The following is a 14757-nucleotide window of genomic DNA, read 5'->3' on the forward strand; positions in this document are numbered from 1 at the left end:
CTTCGTTTACCCGAGAAATCCCGAACCTGGATAACCAAATTTAGATCGTCCAATATAAAATTTCCTATAGAAACAGGACGATGGCACAATATACCTAGACATGAACGAATATGTAGCTTATGCAACGAAGGTTTATTAGGAGATGAGTTTCATTATTTATTTGTATGTAAAAATTCTATTGTTGTAAATCTTAGGAAGCTATATGTACCAAAGTATTTTTCATCCCAACCATCAATACACAAGTTCAAGGGTATGTTTTCAAATTGTCATACAACTTTGTTATCTAAAATTTCCATGTTTATCAAAAAACTGTCAGCTATATTATAATTTAATGCATATATTTTATGTAATGTTTGTATATCTGTCTACCTTGCCATTTTCATTAATTGTATTTGTATTTGCCTCATGTTACACATAACTTGTGTCTGAGTGAAATAAAGGATCGAATCGAATAAAATCTTGTCTTGTCATGTCTTGTTAAGTGGTTGTGTGTTCATTGGTGTGTACACACATCAAGCAATCAGGGTCATTTAATAGTACGATCTTTAAACTGTCAATTAATGTGATATGTACCCAAACAAAAACAATAAAGAGGTAAATGTTCATGTTGTGATTGTACTAATCATGTCATAGTGGTACTTATCTTGTTGTTATGGTACGTAATTCCGTTATAAAGATACTGTGTCATGTCGTGTTTGTACTAATCATGTCATGATGGTACTTATCTTGTTGTGATGGTACGTAATCCTGTTATAAAGGTACTGTGTCATGTTCATGTTGCGATAGTACTTATCATGTCATGGTGGTACTTATCTTGTTGTGATGGTACGTTGTCCTTTTATAAAAGTACTGTGTCATGTTCATGTTGTGATTGTACTTATCATGTCATAGTGGTACTTATCTTGTTGTGATGGTACGTAATCCTGTTATAAAGGTACTGTGTCATGTCGTGATGGTACTAAACTAGTTGTAATTATTCTAATCATGTCAACATGGCTTTAATCATGCCATGGTGGTACTAATGAGTGAGTTTGCACATGTACTATCATCTCATTATCTGACATGTCGTCTACATTCCCGGTGGAACATAAGGCCGCAACAAGTTCCTTCCATTTCCCTCCGTCCTTCCCACGTGTTTTGCTTGTCACATGCTGTATCCAAGGTCTATATTCTCCGCTTGGACTGTTCTCCTCCAGGTGGCACGGGATGTTTTATCTCTTCCCAGGTGGTGTCCATCGTAGGGCAACTTTTGGCAGGCGTTCATTTGGCACCCGTAACACGTGGCCAAGCCATCTGAATCGTCTCTTTCTTAGTTCAGTTGCGATTGTTTGGCAATTGCACTTCTTCAGCAATTCATCGATTCTTTTTTTCTCTGACCGAAAGATTCCTTGGATTCTCCTCAGGCAATTGTTTTGGAATACCTCCAACTTCTGTATATCGCTCTGGGTGATACGCTAAAATTCTGACCCATACAACAATAAGGGCTTAACGTTACTGTTGTAGATCTGTATGATTTGTTTTCTGGCTATACACCTTTGACTTCCAGATGGGTTTTAATCTTGCACAGGCTGAGTTGAGCGGGCTTTAGTCAATCTGGTCTTACTTGGTGCCGTTGTCTGCACTTATTATACTTCCAAGTTATGCAAAGTCATCAACTGACTCTACTGGGTTGTTGTTTATAGTGATGGGTTCAGATAGTGTGATGTTAATTGTCATCACTTTGGTCTTGGTGGTACTCATTATGAGACCACCCTCTTCTGCATACTATTTAGAGAAGTTGTTTTATCCTGCAGATGTTGCCTTGTTGGTGAAATTTCAGCAATATCGTCAGCAAAATCGAGATCTTTGAGCTGACTGAACATTGTCCATTGTATTCCGTGATGTTGACTTCTTGTTTTCCGTTGTATCCAATCGATGGTCATTAGAAACAGTATAGGCGACAATATACAAACGTATCTCATACCAGATCTATGCTGAAAGATTCGGAGATGGAATTCCCGACTATGACACTGCATTCAAAGTTGTTATAGAAGCATTTCACCAAATTTATGATCTTATTTGGAAGTCCACATGTTCCCATTATTTTCCGCAATGTATTTCTGTGAACGCTATTAAAATCCTTTCTAAAGTCAATGAAGTTCATAAATAATGGCATATTTATTCAATACTTTGCTCAATGATATTTCGTAAAGTAAATATCTGGTCAGTACATCCACGTCCTTTTCAAAAGCCAACTTCATCTTCTCTCAGCTTGTTGACAATCACATCATCAATCCTAGCAAGAATGATTTTACAAAATACTTTGCTTTGGACATACAGTAAAATTACTCCTCTCCAGCTGTCAAAAGTTTGCGTCTCCCTTTTTCGGAATTTTGACAATAAGCCCTTTCGACCAGTCAGGTGGTATTCTCGCATTTTCCCAGCCCCCCCCCCGCCCCATGCAGATCTGGGTGTTAAAAGAATAGGCCTGCAGCAGCGCTAAGCCTGTCGTAAAAGGCGACTAAATAGTGCTCAGAAACCTAGCCGGGGGCTAGGCGCTCTGCCCACAGAGCAACTGGGATGTGTGCCCCAAGTGGTGGAATGGGGTACCCCTGGCATGTTACATGCTGGGGTTGTCAGGCTATAATACGGAAAACGTGACCGCAAACCACAGTGGTGCACCATGTTGGGAAAGATGCCACGTTCCTCGCACGTTAAAAAACCCTGCTGTGGTATTCGATAGGAGTAGGAACCTTTGCGCTCCGCCACAGGAGGCTAAATTGCCCGACCTTACATATCCCCCTTTTTCTAGTGGCAATCAAAATTTGTCGACCCTGTTATCCTCGTGTCCCATCTTTTTTTTTCATTTCATCATCATTTCATGTTCATTTTATCATCCATTTCATGTTCATCGTCTGAATATAGCTGAAATATTGCTGCTCGGACGTTAAACCCCAGCAAACAAACAAAAAACTCATTTTCCCAGATGTTTATAAAAAGATTATGGAATATTTTACTAGAGGTGTTTATGTCTGCTTTGAGCAATTCAGCATAGATGGAGCCTACACTGACTATAAGAGGCTATTGCAGAACCTCGAAATTGCGGACTTCAAGGCTAAACCACCTGACTGTTCTTGCAAAAACTCTCCATTCAAATATGGTCCTTCTGGTCACGTCGTTACGGGAGATTTAACCATCATCGAAAATGAATCTCTGCGTAATATCATTTTCAAAGGTCCCAAGTACCGTGAACCACGCTCCATAAATTGGAATTATAACTTAAAAGTTCTTATGGATGCCGTCGAGGACTATGCAAGAAAATGGATAAAACGAGAACAAGAAGACATTTATTCTCTGTTAGAGTGGTTAAAGGCCGTGAGGCCTTTAATTTTGAAACGAATGAAAGTTTTAAGCAGGTTAATGTGTGCCAAGGCTACATCAGTTTTCAAAGACCCCGATGTAGCAAAAACAGTGTCTACTATACATGACAAATATGTTGTCGTACCAGCAGACAAAGCCCCAAACAACATTGTTTTTGTCTGCAAAACGTTCTACATCCAATGTTTATTATCAGAGGTAGACGTAGAAAATAATAGCAGTGATAAGACCTATACTGCTACCACACTCTCAAAAAAAGAGATTGTGGAAAACCATAAATCTGTGCTATCCTATTACCAAGGACAATGATTGTGATTTCCCGTCTATGTACTGGATTCCTAAACTCCACTAGAATTCATAGCTGGATCTGCAAAATGTACCACCAAACTTCTTTCAAAACTTTTAACTTCTATACTCACAACTGTCAAAGAGGGTCTGCAGTCCTACCACAACACTTGTTACTCCCGTAGTGGTATTAATTCAATGTGGATCCTGAAAAATTCGAAAGATCTTTTGCAGACAATCAGTTCAAGACTATTATCAGAATATAATAGCATTAAAACCTATGATTTTTCAACACTGTATAGTTCTATTCCCCATACTTAGTTAAAATCCCGACTTAAAAACATTATACATCGTTGTTCTTTGTAGAGATTGCTCATACTTTGTAAGAAATAGTTCCAAATCATCTTCCAAATATACAGAGGAAGATGTTTACAAAATGCTGGCATTTTTAATCGACAACACATTTGTCCAGTGTGGTGGACGTGTTTTTTTTTCAACAAACGGTCGGCATTCCAATGGGAACAAATTGTGCTCCTTTACTTGCTTACCTATTCCTTCACTTTTATGAGGCTGACTTTATAGCTGATCTGATCCGAAATAAAGAATATCGTTTGGCTAGATCCTTTAATCTCAGTTTCCGCTATATAGATGACGTATAGATTCGGGGATTTGATACATCGCATCTACCCCAAAGAACTTGAGATAAGGGATACTACAGACACTGTAAAGTCAGTCATATCTTGACCTAAACTTAGAAATCGATGGTAAAGGAAAATTATTGACCAAACTTTACGACAAACGTGATGACTTTTCATTCAGAATTGTCAACTTTCCTTTCATCTGTGGCAATATCCCTTCAGCACCTGCGTATGGAGCGTTCATATCACAACTCATACGTTATGCCAGAGCTTGCCGAAACTACGCAGACTTTTTGTATCGCGCTAGAACTCTAACAAATAGGCTTCTGGAACAGGGTAATGTTGCTACAAGATTGAAGTCATCACTACAGACGTTTTATGGTCGTCATCATGAACTCGTGGATCGTTACGGTGTATCCACCTGCACCATGGAAACTGATTTATTCAACGGGTCAGAGTTTTCCTTTTCTCGTTTGTCTACCCCGGACTTGACTTTTTATGAGCAATTTGGCGGGTGTTTCTAGAAAAGCAGAGGGTGCTTACCCTACCGGTGCACCTGGTCCATCCTCCTAGTTTTTTGTGGAGTCCGAGTTGCTCATTTGCTTTTATTACTTTGTATGTATGATTTTAGTTACGTAGAATTTATTCTAGTTATTTTCATACAAATCGTAAGTAGGAGCATAGCACTGTATTGTGGTCAGCTTACAGAAATTTGAATTAAACCTAGCTGTTATTAGGCGGTCATTGATTGGTTGCTACTGCAATAAGGCTTTTTTTCTACTTCTTTGCTGATGGTAATAGCAACTCCGCTGACATGGTTGGTACTTGGTCCTGAGTATAATAGATGACAGGATGATGTCAGACCTATGTCGCCCTCCCGACGATGAAATCGAAAATGAAATGATACCAATGAAAGATCATTCACAGATTTAATGTCAGTAAGATTGTACAATGACACTGAATACACTAACATAAGCCCAGAAACGCTAACTTCATGAAAATCCATAGATTATGAACAATTCGAATTATCACAGAGTGAACACTGGTCCAATCAGTCATATGTAAACAATACACAACCATATCCCGTTAGCTCAATGAACATGAATTCACAAGATGATGTAACATTGTCACAAGACTCCTATATCCGGTCTCAACAAACATATGAAACTTTAGATAATGTTTTACACGGGTTACCTAGAGAACTCTATATTCAGAAACTTTCCCGACTTTGTGACAACAACGAAAGTTTAATAACTTGGTATAGAACTGTACTCCTTGGGAGGGCCTTGTCAATCAATGGCATGCCAAGACAAACCGCTCCAAAATCCAACTTTAGATCCTGCTGAGATAATAGATACATTAATGATACATTGATGACCACTTCTGTACTATCACGTTACCAAAGATAATTAGTGCCTGTAGGGGACAGACCAGAAATTTTTGGGGGTATTTCTTGGCATGGAGAAATGTTTGAGAGACTGAATACTTGTAATATTAATAAGAAGACGAAGCCAACAAAATAGAATATGTTTTCCCATTTCGTTTTGGGAACATAATTACATAAAAACTACAAACAACATTTGCAATTTGTTTGTGGTGATAAATAGATAAATAGATAAATAAAATCTCGATTTGACTCGTGTTTCTCGGAATACCCTTCTATATATAGTATGGATACCTGTAAAGTACGATGGATCAGTATGTCAATAAATAAAGGTGGTGGTCACTTGAGACGATTTTGCTATGTATACCTAGGGCCCAGGAGGTCTGCCCAGCGCTTGTTCTATTCCCTACTTGTAGGTTATCTTTAAGAAATAAAATCAAGTTTTTACGAATTTTTTTTGCGGTTTTTAGGCTATTTTTATGAATAATTTTCATTGTCCGACGGCGGCCATGTTAAACCGTAGCTTTTGTGTAAATTTAAATAAGGTCGTCGGAAAGGCCTTGTAATTGGCTATTTTTTTATAGAGTGAAATCTGTCTAAACCGAACCCTGAATAATCCAAAAACCTGTCTTAACCAGATACTTCTTGAAGTCCCTTTGTGTTAATTTAAAAGTATTTTAACCTGAGTAAACTGAACTCCTTTCTAAACCGAACAACCTTAAAGTCCGAAAGGGATCCGGTCTAGACAGGTTTTGTTGTATATGTATATTTGTATATTCACAACTGTAATATTGCCAGATAAAATTTCTTAATTATTATTATTTTATTTAATCATAGCGGTTGTAAATATACATGTATAACAATCTGAGACCGTCGTTTAAAATTACACCCCCCCCCCCGAAAAAAAAAGGAAAAAAAAAGTAAATGCAAAATGAAGAAAACAATTCTTATATGCGAATTTCTAAAGTCTATACCATGCCAAGACAAACCGATCCAAAATCCAACTTTAGACCCTGCTGAGATAACAGATACATTAATGACCACATCACGTTACCAAGATAATTAGTGCCTGTGGGGGGCAGACCAGGAATTTGGGGGGGGGTATTTCTTGGCATGGTGTCCAAAGGGAAAACTCTTCTACAGAAAAACAACCACCTTGAGTTCAAGTTTAAAAAAAATATGCCAAAGACTGTTCCGTTATCAATATGTTTATAAACGGTGATGATTCTGAGATTGAAAATGTCTTTAGTAAATCCAGTAAACCAGCACAAAGTGTTGAAAATGAACAAATTGAAAACCCAGTTCACAATGTTGAAATATTCGTAGTCATACAGTCGCTCGTAAAGAGAGTTGCCACCCTTGAAAAGTTGTTAAAGTCTAAGATGAACGAGAAAAAAGAATTGAAAGATAAAATAACTGAACTTGAGGATATTGTAGAAGCTAACTTTAATACTTTTGATCGTTTTCAAGCCGAATTTCAACCGAAAATTCAAAAATGTGAATCTACTGTCAAAACATTTGACTCTACACTTGAAAGCATCGGCGCATTTGACATTAATGCGTACTGTTATAAAATGTCAGATCTGAAAACTGAAGTGAAGAAAAATAGCGGTTGTATAAATTCTATTCGGAAGTCAATTAGGAAAATTCAATCACCCCGTTAAACAATCAAACGTCATGTCTACAGATAGCGAGATTATTCGGGGAAATAGTGTGACCTCCTTAGGCGATAATACAAACACTGTACACAATGCGGCGATAGAGAAATCTACGTTAACAGTGAATACTTACTCAGATCTAAATTATAGAGACAATTTTGAGCCAAATAGCTGTAATGATGATCCCAAGTTACATTTGTTTCCGCCAACGCTTGCGACTACGAAATGTCAACCTCAAATCGAAAGTTATATAGTTCAGATGTTCAAAACCGGCTCCCGCCCGAAAACGTGAAATCATATCGAATTCCGGTATGTGTGAATATGTCGTCAGAAACCCCGCATCCTGTAAATTATAGGTCAGCTTCGAGTAACGGTGTAACGGCGTCAAATATCATATTTTTTCGTCCCAAGAAAGGGAGACTGTCTGCTAGATTTAACGCTCCCTCCGAGTTTCGTGACTTAGTGCAAGATAAAGCGTTCTGGCCTCCTGGAAAGATATGTCGACATTTGTATAACAATCGCGAATGGAATGATTGGTTAACTGAGCAAAATTCACACCAATCATCATGAACATTACGTCCATAATCTTAATATTAATTATGTTATCAGTTGTTGTTTGGAACGTTAGGGGGATTATGTCGTCTGCAGCGTGCTTATCGGACTTGTTTCAGTATAGCCGATGCGACATAGCTTTAATAAGTGAACTTAAATTGCTTCCACATTCCTTGAACTTCCTCGATAGCATTGATCGTAATTATACGTCTTACGCTTCTGCAGATACATCTGTGAAACGAGACTTATAGATGCGGAAAAGAAGGCGTAGCAATCTTATGCCGTAGCGAAATGAATCTCAATGTTACCCAACTCGAATGTAATCAATCAGAACGCGTCATCGGGGTAGAATTTAAGACGAGACAAAATCAGTCTATATCCATATTTTCCGTGTAGTTACCGTCAAACAATAACATTGATGAATACAAGTATGAAATTAATATTTTGAATGACTACATCAATTTCTATTCACAATACGGATATGTAATAATCGGAGGAGACTTTAATACTAGTGTTATTGAACGAGATCTGTGTCATACCAATATTTATAAATCCACCGAGTTTTCCGATCTTATCTTAAATAACGGAATGGTCCCTATAAAAATGAACAAAATGTGCGTTGGGTCGGCATATACCTATATTACTTGCAAATCCACGCTTGCTTACATTCTTGTGGATAATTCTTTAATACTTTTGTAAAGTCTATATACCGGTAATATTATCATACGGTAAGAAGTTTCTGTGGTTTGGCCTGACTGTATACTGGCTGCATAAAGGTAATATTATCGTTCTCTGTGGTTTAGCCAGGGTGTATAATGGCAATATTAGCATACGGTAACACGTTTCTGTGGTTTGACCTGGCTGTATAGTGGCTGTATAAATGTAATATTATCGTTCTCTGTGGTTTGGCCTCGCTGTATACTGGCAATATTATCGTACGGTAACCCGTTTCTGTGGGTTGGCCTGACTGTATACTGGCTGTATAAAGGTAATATCATCATACGGTAAAAAACTTGGAAATAATTATCTCAATCCAGTTAATTCCGTGAAACACTTAGGCATATTGAGAACTACTGACTTAAGTTGCGCATCTGACATTAACATGTCATGAAAAACTGCTAGAAACGCGTACTTCGCTATTGTTGGAATGGGTTCCTATATAATGAATCCATTGACAGTAACAAGTCCTTATAATGAAATAGTTTTACCCACAGTTCTGTATGGTAGTGAATTGTAAAACACTTCAACTCAGTTTCTGTGGATAAAGGTAATATTATCGTAAGGCAACACGTTTCTGTGGTTTGGCCTGGCTGTATACTGGCTATATTAACGTACGGTAACACGTTTCTGTGGTTTGGCCAGGGTGTACACTGTCTGTATACAGGTAATATCATCATAGGGTAACAAGTGTGTGGTTTTGTCTGGCTGTATACTGGCTATATAAAGGTAATATTATCGTACGGTATCACGTTTCTGTGGTTTGGCTTGGGTGTATAATGGCAATATTATCTTAGGGTAACACGTTTCTGTGGATTGACTTGGCTGTATACAAATAATATTATCGTTCTCTGTGGTTTGGCCTGACTGTATACAGGTAATATCATCATACGGTAAGAAGTTTCCGTGGTTTGGCTTGGCTGTATACTTGCTGTATAAGGCTAATATTATCGTACGGTAACACATTTCTGTGGTATGGCCTGGGTATATAATGGTAATATTACCGTACGGTAAAACGTTTCTGTTGTTTGGCCTGGCTGTATACTGGCTGTAAAAAGGTAATATATCGTAAGGTAACACTTTCCTGTGGTTTGGCCTGGGTGTACATTGTCTGTATACAGGTAATATTATCATACGGTAAAAGTTTCTGTGGTTTGGCCTGGCTGTATACTGGCTGTATAAAGGTAATATTATCGTACGGTAACACGTTTTTGTGGTTTGGCCTGGGTGTATAAAGGTGATATTATCATACGGTAACACGTTTCTGTGGTTTGGCATGGGTTTACACTGTCTGTATACCGGTAAAATTATCATACGTTAAGAAGTTTCTGGTTTGGCCTGACTGTATACTGGCTGTATAAAGGTAATATCATCATACGATAACACGTTTCTGTGGTTTGGCTTGGGTGTATGATGGCAATATTAGCATACGGTAACACGTTTCTGTGGTTTGACCTGGCTGTATTCTGGCTGTATAAATGTAATATTATCGTTCTCTGTGGTTTGGCCTGGCTGTATACTGGCAATATTATCGTACGGTAACACGTTTCCGTGGGTTGGCCTGACTGTATACTGGCTGTATAAAGGTAATATCATCATACGGTAAGAAGTTTCTGTGGTTTGGCCTGGGTGTATAATGGCAATATTATCATACGGTAACAAGTTTCTGTGGTTTGCCTGGGTGTATAATGGCAATATTATCATACGGTAACACGTTTCTGTGAGTTGACCTGGCTGTATGCTGGCTGTATAAAGGTAATATTATCGTACGGTAACACGTTTCTGTGTATTGGCCTGGCTGTATATGGAGGTTTTATAGATGATACGTGTTTATGAGATCTAATACTGATCTACAGGGCAGATGAATACAAACCTTTCATTATTTCATTGAAGCCAAAGAGAGATAAGATAATTCTGATAAGATCCAGACGAATGTTCATTATTTTGCCCATTAAAGTCTTTATTGGGTTTCATGACAACCATATGTAACCGGAAACATTCCGTTAGTACTGAGAATTTACCTGATATTCAATAGATATTCGATTAGAAATGACAGAATCAGCAACCAGAAACAACTGCATCAATTAATACGCAAATACTAATTCACTAAAATCAATGCCATGCGTTGGCGGCAATTTGACCTAAAAGCGACATTTTATTTGCTTATTACAATGTATAAAATTTGTATTAATTTATTTTGAGAGTATTTAGGCCACATTATTTTATGATGGAATTCGTTGCTTTGGATATTTGATTTGTAATTTTATATCAAGACTTTCTTTTATTTTTTATAGTAGTGGAATTACAGTGCAGATAAAATGTACAAATAAGTATTTAATGGAAATATCTGAGTAATCTTTGTAAACTGTTTAACAAATGGAAATGACAAGTGAGATAATGTGGCTAAGATCTTAGAAAAAACCTCAACGAAAATCAATTGAGATATTCTTTAAAAAATATATATTTCTGTATTTGAAGCTTTATCAAATTTCGAAGAGAAACCATTGGAATTGCAGTACATTTGTTCTTCTATTCATACGTTTTATGTTTGGTCCGGAATGTCTTGTTAACACGACTGATTATTCTCATGCTCGTCTCGACGTTAAAATTATTGGTCTCTGCTTCTCTGCCAAAGACGTATCATCAAAGATGGAGAATCGACTGGTCGGCTCGAAGTCAGAATAATGTGTATGGGAAGGGGATGTTGGAAATTTGTCATTTTTCAGGTTAATTATTCAACATGCTCGCTTATAATATTTTGACTGCTTACCAAAGGAGAATATTTAAAGCCACAATGATGTAAGGTATTTAATCTTTGGTCAGCTTGATATACGCAGTTGTCAACTTGTTATGCCATAGGTCCACGTCAGTATTTTAGTCATCGTTTCAATCAACATTTGTGGAGGTATCTTTAAGGAAAGCTAAATGCTTACTCTATGCCTCCAACAAAGGACCTGAATCTATAACCATGTATATCATAGAAAAAGCAGTAAAATCCACCGTGCCAACATTCTTGATATCGGCAGATTTAACACAATTAATTTAGAGACCCTCAATTCTAATTATTACAGAGGCTTCTAATCCAAACCTTTAGAGCAAGATTTGTATTGGCATAAAGTGTCCTACCAAAAAAAAACACGCACTCTTTACACATACCTGGGGGCCTTTGCTAGCGCAATAAAATCCGGCTCTGCAACTCGGTCTATTAACAGTTCTCGTCCTGAAAGAAAACATTCGGTATTGGCCGACACATTTTTTTAAGAAAAATTAAATTGGCTTGGCCTATCTTGAAGGTTTTCCATACTTCATAACACATGGCACTATCACTCAGTGTTCTGTCATTAAACATTTATAAGGCTTTATTCAAACATTTTTAAAAATCAATTTTGTTTGCATAGAATATTAGATTATAACTATATTTACTTCTTCTCTTCGTTGTCACAATAACAGTGTAAACGATAGAGGGTGTTCATTTAGGAATATTTATTATCGAGAACATTATAAGAATAAAAAAACTAAATTTACTGATATTTTTTACATATGTTAAACAACAATATAACGACTTTGTATTTCTACTGTCTCAACTTTTCAGCCTGCTTATATATGGATGTTTCACCAGTGTGGTTTAGCATCCATATGATCACTGGCTCTTTGGATGGAGTGTTTCAAAACAACGAAGAGTACATGGGTAAAATTTAATTAAAAAATTTCAAGTAACAAATACATCGTGGAAAGTTGCGAGTGCGTACCCTTAAGGGATACTAATAATTTCTGACATTAAATATCAAAAATATAATTTAATTACATTGTAATAATGAGATATTAATCTAAAATCGAGATGCTCGTTTGGATAGGCCTGTAAGATTGCTACAAGAGAAACAGCACAATAAAGTCCATAGAAAGATTGTATGTTTTTAAATTGCTACTTCTGAAGCAGCTTTCAGAAGATGCTTAGAATCATTGTTACTTCTGAAGCAGATATCAGAAGATATTTAGAATCATTATTACTTCTAAAGCAGCTACCAGAAGATGCTTAGGATCAATGCTACTTCTAAATCAGCTCTCAGAAGATTTTTAAGATCATTGCTACTTCTGAACAAGTTCTTAGAAGATGTTTTGAATCATTGCGAATGTCAGGCGATGTCCAGTGTTAGTTCTTCTGAGCCGCTTTCAAATTTAATCGTAACGTAACTGTTCAACTTTAACTAAGAACTAGCTGTCAGTCATAAGCAGCCCGTGAAACAGCTGTCATATTGGCTGTTAATGTTATGGCAACGTATTTGTTACTCTTAGCAAATTTCACGGCAACGTATATTTTTAAGTTAACTGAACCAAGTATTAGACGCTGACCACAGTCATGGCAAATTATTTGACATGCTAATTTTTGAAGAAGTTGTTAGACGTTGTCAAATGTCATGACAACGTCCCTAAGATGAACTCTAAAATGACTTATCAATTTGATATTCCAAATATGTGCTAAGTAAAGTATAGACGCTTTAAATGTGGTCTGCACAATCACAGAAAGGTGTAGTAGCGCCGGTTGTTGTTTTTTCTTTCATAGACAATAAAGCAGTGGACACGGAGAAGAAAAAAGAGAATCAGGTCCGTCTGTGGAACTAAAATTAACATTTATTTTGAGTTACATGTAAGATGCAGACCGAAACGTTTAACGTAACACAGCAATAACTAGAGCAATATGTCTGGGAGGTATGTATACATTGTCACCATATCTAGCCGGTGCATATCTTTGCTACTCATTGTTAAAATGTATATGCAATGCATGCATAGCGAACCAAATATAACAAGTATGAATATCGGCTTAAAGCTGTAATGAGCATAGTTTGTAGACGATGTGATTTCCTTCACAGTAGAGGAGATTACCGTCAATGATAGATGCTTTTTGGTATGACATGGGTTGTGTCCTTATTGTATGACTTAGGATGTATGGTGGTTCTCAACCCTGCATGAGAAGAAATGGGATTGATATTACATACGATAGGGATATAACTTTTTGTAGGTTTAAACTGGTCTGGAACTGGCATGTCAGTTAACTGTTAGTAGTCCTTTTTTGTTCATTTGCGTAATTTATATTCAGTTTATTTATTCTCGTAACAAGGTACTCAGACCTTTTTGAACTGATTTGTAGGCGTGTTTAATTGTGTAATATTTTTTCACAGTAGCCAGATTTTAAAGGGGAAGGGTTGTGATCACGCCAAAGTACTTTAACCACGCCGCATTTTTTTTTGCGCCAGTCCAAATTCAGGAATTTCTGGCCTCTGTATGTCTTGTTTCGTTCTCTCCTTCACTTATTATTTTTTTTTATGTTACTTGAGTATATAGGGGCAACTCTTTCGCTGTACCTGTGTATAATGATGTTTTGGGGCCAGCTGCAGCCTGCGCTGTGGTGTGAGGGTTTACTCGTCATTCATTGAAGACCAATTGGTGGCCTTGGGCTGACATTTTGATCCTGGTGGTGTTGTTGTCCCATTGACATATACACCTTACCTATTCTTGTTAAATCTGATATACATATACGCTAAAACTATTGTGAAATCCCATACACGTATCTTTAATTTACATTTCGGCAAATTATTCCACAAAGAAAACCACATATTTTTAGCACCAAATTATGTCACAAGAATTGCGGATTTGACTACTATTGCTTTTTAGCAATTTTTAGACACTTAAAAAAATCCTTTGGGAATGACTACCGATTATTTTTATAGCGACGATTAAAAATATGTCGATCTGTACTCGATCGGTAGAATGTCGCTCGTTAGCTAGGGTAGAATTGAAAATATCGCACCATAAAAAAATAACCGTAAAACACATGTGCCGAGAAATCTCGTAGGTTTTTCTGAACTTCGGTATGGCATATCATCTCTCTGATTTGCCTTACAGCACCTACGAACCTTTGATATGAAGACACAAGACAAATGTCTGTACAAAAACTGATGTAAAATCAATACAGTGTTAATGTTGCCAAACAGTCTTATCCTCTCAGATTATTGATCCCGTTTTCACGCAATAAGCGTCATGAAGTAAATTGTAGCAACGCTGATAATACCGCAGCTAACAGTAATTGTAACTACTTTAAGAATTTCTCAATACGGTCATACACTATGCTGAATGTTTCCAGTATTTTGTTCAATATAGAAATGATCTC

This window comes from Perna viridis, chromosome 6, assembly GCF_037379345.1.
Source record: "Perna viridis isolate PV_CMFRI_1.1 ecotype Kerala chromosome 6, ASM3737934v1, whole genome shotgun sequence".
Lineage (NCBI taxonomy): Eukaryota > Metazoa > Mollusca > Bivalvia > Mytilida > Mytilidae > Perna > Perna viridis.